Source organism: Trachypithecus francoisi, unplaced genomic scaffold, assembly GCF_009764315.1.
Source record: "Trachypithecus francoisi isolate TF-2019V2 unplaced genomic scaffold, Tfra_2.0 Lachesis_group14, whole genome shotgun sequence".
Taxonomy (NCBI): domain Eukaryota; kingdom Metazoa; phylum Chordata; class Mammalia; order Primates; family Cercopithecidae; genus Trachypithecus; species Trachypithecus francoisi.
The window spans coordinates 27,701,523-27,709,668 of NW_022681459.1; the positions used below are offsets into that span (position 1 = coordinate 27,701,523).

The following is an 8,146-nucleotide window of genomic DNA, read 5'->3' on the forward strand; positions in this document are numbered from 1 at the left end:
GTGGCTAAGCTATAGTAAGAAAATTCAGGAATCACTAGGTACATCCAGGAAGAAGTATTTTTAAAACTGTTACATGGGAAACATCAGATTGGTGGTTATAAAGGGAAAAAGATATATTTTCTTATTCTGTTACTAAAATATCAACTTCAACCATAATACAAAAACTATTGGTCTAGTGGTAATCAAAAAAGGAAAAAAACTATTTGTCCTACTATTACTAAAACATTAATCACAAATACAAAGCATATTATCAGAGAAGTTACACTTTGATTGGAAAATAGACTTTCTATGTTAAAATACCAGCCACAGCTTGGCCGGACATGGTGACTCACGCCTGTAATACCAGCGTTTTGGGAGGCTGAGGTGGGCGGATCATGAGGTCAGGAGTTCAACACCAGCCTGACCAACATGGTGAAACCTTGTCTCTACTAAAAATACAAAAATTAGCCAGGCGTGGTGGTGCACGCCTGTAATCCCAGCTACTCAGGAGACTGAGGCAGGAGAATCGCTTGAACCCTGGAGGTGGAGGTTGCAGTGAGCCGAGATCACGTCACTGCATTCCGGCCTAGGTGGCAGAGCTAGACTACGTCTCAAATGATGATGATGATGATGATGATAAACAAATAAATAAATAAACAACAGCCACAACCATTCAATACCAGTAGCAGATTTCAGAAAATAGTCCTATGCATCATTAAAGCATATAGCTCTTCTATTTTTCTTACGGGTAAAAAATACAGCACTTACATTTTCACATACACACTGCTGTATTTCTATAGCAGGCAAATCGTGTACTCTAACGTCTGTCTTACATTTGTGAATATAACTTGCATTTACAGCTGGATGTGGTGACTCACATCTGTAATCTCAGCTCTTTGGGAGGCTGAGGTGAGTGGATCACTCGAGCTCAGGAGTTTGGGACCAGCCTGGGGAACATAGTGAAACTCCCTCTCTACAAAAAATACAAAAGTTAGATAGGCATGGTGTTGTGCAACTGTAGTCCCAGCTACTCAGAAGGCTGAGGCAGGAGTATCTCTTGAGCCTGGAAGGTGGAGATTATAGTGATCATGCCACTGCACTACAGCCTGGGTGATAGAGCACAGCAAGACTCTGTCTCAAAAAAAAAAAGTACAAATAAAGATAAATGGGTGTGGTGGCTCAAGCCTGTAATCCCAGCACTTTGGGAGGCCGAGACGGGCGGATCATGACGTCAAGAGATTGAGACCATCCTGGCTAACACGGTGAAACCCCATCTCTACTAAAAAATACAAAAAAAAAAAAAAAAAACTAGCCAGGCGAGGTGGCGGGCGCCTGTAGTCCCAGCTACTCGGAGGCTGAGGCAGGAGAATGGCGTAAACCCAGAAGACGGAGCTTGCAGTGAGCTGAGATCTGGCCACTGCACTCCAGCCAGGGCGACAGAGCGAGACTCCGTCTCAAAAAAAATAAAATTAAATTAAATTTTTAAAAATGTACCATTCAGGACATAGGCATGGGCAAGGACTTCATGTCTAAAACACCAAAAGCAACGGCAGCAAAAGCCAAAATTGACACATGGGATCTAATTAAACTAAAGAGCTTTTGCACAGCTAAAGAAACTACCATCAGAGTGAACAGGCAACCTACAGAATGGGAAAAAATTTTTGCAACCTACTCATCTGACAAAGGGCTAATATCCAGAATCTACCAAGAACTCAAACAAATATACAAGAAAAAAACAAACAACCCCATCAAAAAGTGGGGAAAGGATATGAACAGACATTTCTCAAAAGAAGACATCCATACAGCCAACAGACACATGAAAAAATGCTCATCATCACTGGCCATCAGAGAAATGCAAATCAAAACCACAATGAGATACCATCTCACACCAGTTAGAATGGCAATCATTAAGAAGTCAGGAAACAACAGGTGTTGGAGAGGATGTGGAGAAATAGGAACACTTTTACACTGTTGGTGGGATTGTAAACTAGTTCAACCATTATGGAAAACAGTATGGCGATTCCTCAAGGATCTAGAACTAGATGTACCATATGACCCAGCCATCCCACTACTGGGTATATACCCAAAGGATTATAATTACTCTACTACAAAGACACATGCACACGTATGTTTATTGCGGCACTATTCACAATAGCAAAGACTTGGAATCAACCCAAATGTCCATCTGTGACAGACTGGATTAAGAAAATGTGGCACATATACACCATGGAATACTATGCAGCCATCAAAAAGGATGAGTTTGCGTCCTTTGTAGGGACATGGATGCAGCTGGAAACCATCATTCTTAGCAAACTATCACAAGAAGAGAAAACCAAACACCGCATGTTCTCACTCATAGGTGGGAACTGAACAATGAGATCACTTGGACTCGGGAAGGGGAACATCACACACTGGGGCCTATCATGGGGAGGGGGGAGGAGGGAGGGATTGCATTGGGGAGTTATACATGATATAAACGTCATGCACATGTACCCTAGAACTTAAAGTATAATAATAATAAAAAAAAAACAAATCAAAAACAAAACAAAAAAAAAAAAGTATAAATAAAGATAAATTGCATTCACAGGAGACTGTTGGAGCTTCCCTGTGGACAGATTAGCACAGGGCAGCTTTCTCTGTACCCCCTTGCCCCTCCATTCCTGCATGCAGGCCCTTTTCCTGAACTGCTCTCCAAGAGCACCAATCCTTGGACCTTTGCAACCAAAAGCCACCAGCATTTGCTAAACGCACCTGTGGGAAAATGGGTAGAGTTGAGTCACTTTTATTTTGCCAAGCGGAACCACCCTACTTGGAGAGAGTATGTTTAATTTGGTTGTAGAGGAGAGAATGGAGTGTGGACACAGTGTGGGTCCCAGCAGATTCCATTCTAGGAATTTCATCACTGATTTATTTAATTTCTGACTCACACTGTCAGGCAGGGAAGAAACTATGAACTGTAAGTATTTACCATTCTGAGTCACTTCTGTTTGCGAAAGCAAATAACCATTGCTTTTGTAACTTTTACAAAAGAAATAAATCAATAATGAAATTACTAAAATGGAATATGCTGACAGCCACACTGCATCCACACTTTAAAAGGGAATTTATATGCTATTTATAAATCAAAAAGAGAAGAGAAAGATCTCAAAAGTCTGTTTTTGGATTATTAGAATAACTCTATTATGTATTTCAAATGCAAATTGGTAATGGTAAAATATCCCAAGCACAGGCTAATTTAAATCAAATTAAAAATGCTAACCAAGTAGTTTGGCATTTAAACATGGAGATAAACAACATTTTAAAATTAGTATTGTTGTTGTTGTTATCATTATTACTATTATTTAAAGACAGAGTCTTGCCCTGTCGACCAGACTGGAATGCAGTGGTGCAGTCATAGCTCACAGTAGCCTCAAACTCCTGGGCTCAAGAGAACCACCTCCCTAAGCCTCTTGAGTCACTCAGACCCCAGGTGCAAACCACCACAGCTGGCTAATTTATTTATTTATTTATTTTTAAATTTTTATTTATTTATTTTTTTACTTTTTTGTAGAGACAAGGTCTTTTTCTATTGCCCAGGCTGGTCTCAAACTTCTGGCCTCAAGTAATCCTCTTGCCTCAGCCTCCCAAAGTCCTGGGATTACAGGCATAAGCCATTGTGTCCAGCCAGAAAAACAATATTTTGACAAAAGGAATGATGGCTACATACTACATTTCTAAGGTAAAATTTTGGTTGTTAAAAATTTTAAATTTGGTAAAATGGCCTGAACATGGCTGAGCTCCCTAATACCTAAAACACAAAGTTATTGTTGCTTCCTCTGTGGACAAAACTGCAACTTGTCCTCATTGAAGAGTTGTTTTTTTCCTCTAAAATTCTTCCTATTTTTGGAAGTTGATGTCAGTCCGTGAGTGTCACTTGTTACATAGGCAAGGGAAGAACTTTCATCAGGCCCTCAGTTGCCAAAAGCACAGTCATTTGCAGCCATGCATTGCAAGAACATAAAACAGAAAGTAGAATTCAAAAGGAGTTCAGGCAGTGAACCCTAAAGCCCAAGATGTCACACCTCTCTACTCTTTCCTACTTGTATATTGATTAGCAAAGGGTCTTTCTCCAAGACCCTTTTCTTTCACACTGGAGAAATAACTGCTAGATTCCTCCCAAGTATCCAAAGGGGATTTCATTTTCTATTTTTCACTGGGAGCAGGTGAGGGAATGACATCTCCCCTTTGTTCCTCTGACTCAGAGCCTGGGGCCTGAGCCTGGTTTCCCAAAAGGCCTGTGTATGTTCACCCCAATGGCAAATGCCAATATGTAGTGGGTTCAGAATGATGAGGAAAACCAGACACAGACATGAACCCAATCAATAAGCAGCATTTCACACACAGTGACCATTAGCTAGTAAAATTTCTATGAAAGAGCTCATATGTAATCACACTGAAAAACAGAAATGAGGCCCGAGCACAGTGCCTTCATACTCTGTGAAGTTATAAAAATTTTATACATGCATTCTGAAGCCAAACAAAACTAGAACAGATAGCAAACTTTATTAGAAATGCTTTGATTTTTCTCTAAAAGAACCTAGGCTGGGTGAGGTGGCTCACGTCTGTAACCCCAGCACTGATGGGAAGCTGAGGTGGGCAGATCACGAGGTCAAGAGATCGAGATCATCCTGGCTAACACAGTGAAACCCCGTCTCTACTAAATACACAAAAAATTAGCTGGGTGTGGTGGCACGCACCTGTAGTCCCAGCTACTCAGGAGGCTGAGGCAGGAGAATCGCCTGAACCCAGGAGGTAGAGGTTGCAGTCAGCTGAGATTGCCCCACTGCACTCCAGCCTGGCGACAGAGCGAGACTCCGTCTTAAAAAAAAAAGAAAAGAAAAGAAAAAAGAATCTAAAATTGCCCTCCTAAAGCACTCTAAAATAACAAAGAAAGCACTATGAAATCACTAATGAGTATAGCCAGGTCCAATATAGAAATAAACGCTATATAGGCTACGCTTCTAAAAACAGACTATGAAATTGAAGGGAGAATTTATTAATTCAAAAGAGAGAGTATTTTTATGAGGAATTTTCTAGTGGCATTTTATACATGACTGGTTGTTACATTGTAATAAGTCCTCCTTTTAGGAATTAATATATATCAATTTTTGAATAATAAGTTGCTCAAAATGTTAGTATTGTTGATCAAAACTAAGACTGTTGAGGCTTGATAATGGTTTGATAAACATTTGTTGGAAATCAAACGTGACGACTGACAAAGGTTTATTGGAAGCTAAACGTGAGGACTGACTCAAGAAGTCAACAAAAGTTGGGTGTGTTCCAGAGTTGGAAGGCCTTTATAAGAAAGTTTAGAAGGAAGGGGACTCCTCACACCAGAGCTATCGTTTTTCATTGGAGGGTACCTTACAGAAGTTACAATCATTGGCTACAGATTGCAACATACAGGTTAAAGGGTCTGTGTGCAAGACCATCAGCCAGACTTCCTGATTCTGAAACAAATCAGGATCCTTTTCAGTGTCTGTAAGTTACATAGTAAACAGTATGTCAACAATCTGAGGAACTCCTGATAAGACCCTACCCAGGGACCGGATGTTGCCATGGATCACAAGACCTCTGCCAGATGCGTTAATTTGGAAGCCTGCCAAATCTGACCCATAGGTTATCAGTATTGTGCTTATTCATGTATTCGAATAAAAGCCAGAAATTTATGTTTGAGAAAATCATGTCATGTTTCTTTTATAGTTTAAAAATTCTACAAAATTCCTGACCTTTAAAAAATGTATCAGACTTGTTTTTGCACTGTTCCCATAGGTGTTAATAATAAAGGTTGGATTTATTTGGGAGAATAGTAAAATTATATTCATTTGTGTCATTCTCTTCATGGTATATTGCTTTATAGTTCATAAAGTGCTTTCACATTTTCTCACTCACTTTTGAGAAAAGAGGAAAGCAGAACAGATATGATACAATCTTTATTTTATAGATAAAGAAATAGGAATTTCCCCACAGCCCTCAAGTTAACAGGGCTGATAAAAAGTGACATTAAAAATGTATTCACATATAGATAAAATTTTAAATACAAGAAATTCAGCTTAATGTAAGTTATTACATTAATTTCTTGATTAGAGTATCAATGTCACAGCTCTTATTGAAAAATAAATGTCATAAATTTAGCGTATGTTACTTAATAACAAAAATATTCAAAATGAATTTGATTGTGGTTAACTTCACCATTTCTCCAAAGAAAAGGCTTCCTCAACTAAAAACACGGAAAAGATGAAACTAGAATCACTAATGTTATTTTCAGTTCTAATATTCCATGAGTCTACAAATTTTATAATTCTTTATGGAATAAAGTTACAATCCTGCACTTCCAGTAAAACAGTCTCTTTGCACCTCTGCCTATACGTAAGTCACTCTTTCACCAACCTACAAAAAGTATTCTATTTGAGGTCTTGCTTTTGGGGGAAACACCTGCATGCAAAAAGCTTTCTCCAATGAGAAAGGCAAGGGAGATAGGTTGCACTGTTTTGCAAGAAGAGACTGTGTGTGTTTGCAGGAGGAAATTAACATAGCAGTGATCTTTCCCTCCCAATATACAATTCGGTGATCACACATAAGAAACTCCCTTGTTCGTTATGTCCTGAGTGAACCTTGTTCTTTCTTACAAAACTGAGTCTATTTTCTTTTGTATCTGTTATTCCACAAACACTGACTTCACACCTACTCTGGGAAACTACCCCACTGCACACTGGGGATACAACACCAAGGAGAGATGTAGGTTTACTCTCCTACTAAATCTTATCTCTATTACTTCACGTTATGGGAAATTATGGGTATCTTGTGATGTTCCGGACTCTAAAACGTCAGAGACCTGTGAATGAAGGAGTGAAACCTGGTGATCCTCAAAGCCTGTAGGAGAAGTGGGAGAGGAGAGAGTGGGAGGCTATCTTTACCATGGTGGCATTGTTCTGTCTCCATCTATTGCCAAGGGCCAGTAGAGGTCGGAATATTCTTAGCAGATTACTGACTTCTGACTATTTGATTAATCAATGATAGAAATTGTTGTCCATTTGTCGATTTGTACCTTTGCTCAGTGAAGTTATCATAGTGAATTTATACTACCGTATAGTTAGATGCCATAAAAGTAATAGTGCTCTAACTTCCCTTGTTCACACCTGGGCAAGGCCTCTCCTGAGACCCATTAACAGCACAACTGCGTCCCTAGTGGCCAGTCCCAGAACTGCAGGGAAGGGAAGGGACCATAGAAAATTCTCAGCTTCAATGCTTGCCCATTTCCTCCACTATTTTTTTATTTTTATTTTTGTTTTTATTTTTTTGAGACGGAGTTTCGCTCTTGTTGCCCAGGCGGCAGTGCAATGGTGCAATCTCAGCTCACTGCAACATCTGCCTCCCAGGTTCAAGCAATTCTCCTACCTCAGCCTCCCGATTAGCTGGTATTATAGGCATGTGCCACCATGCCCTGCTAATTTTTTATATTTTTAGTAGAGATGGTATTTCTCCATGTTGGTCAGGCTGGTCTTGAACTCCCGACATCAGGTGATCCGCCCGCCTTGGCCTCCCAAAGTGCTGGGATTCTTACACTGACTGCATAGAAAGAGGAGAGAAAGTAACCTACCTACCCCATACATACTTCAGCCTAGGTCCTGTGCCTGATCTGTAATGTGAATGAAGAGACATGGATCAAGGAAAAGAAAAAAAGAAAGGAAGAACTATCTTGGGAACAACCACAAAATCTAAGAACACAACTATGCATATACGTCTTAGTCTGTTTGGTGCTGCTATCAGGGAATACGTGAGGATGGGTAATTCACAAAGAAAAGATTGATTTGGCTTATGGTTCTGCAGGTTGTACAAGAAGCACGGCACCAACATCTGCTTCTGGTGAGGGCCCCAGGGAGTTTCAAATCATGGTGGAAGGTGAAGAGGGAGCAGGTGGGTCACCCGACCAGAGAAAGAGCAAGAGTGATGGTGGGAAGTGTCAGTCTCTCTTCAACAGCTCTTGCATAAACTAATAGAAAAAGAACTCACTCATTATCACAGGGATGCCACCAAGCTATACATGAGGCATCTGTCCCTATGACCTAAACACCTTCCACTATGCCCCACCTTCAACATTAGGGGCCAAATTTCAATACGAGATTTG

The 8,146-nt window shown here is 40.1% G+C and overlaps 1 non-coding gene across 1 annotated transcript; it reads left to right on the top strand.

Moving 5' to 3' along the window:
- Positions 1-7,546: 7,546 nt before the first annotated feature.
- Positions 7,547-7,682, top strand: LOC117096771. Its single transcript, XR_004442622.1, has one exon. It is a non-coding gene; the product is annotated as a small nucleolar RNA SNORA51 (small nucleolar RNA).
- Positions 7,683-8,146: the final 464 nt, after the last annotated feature.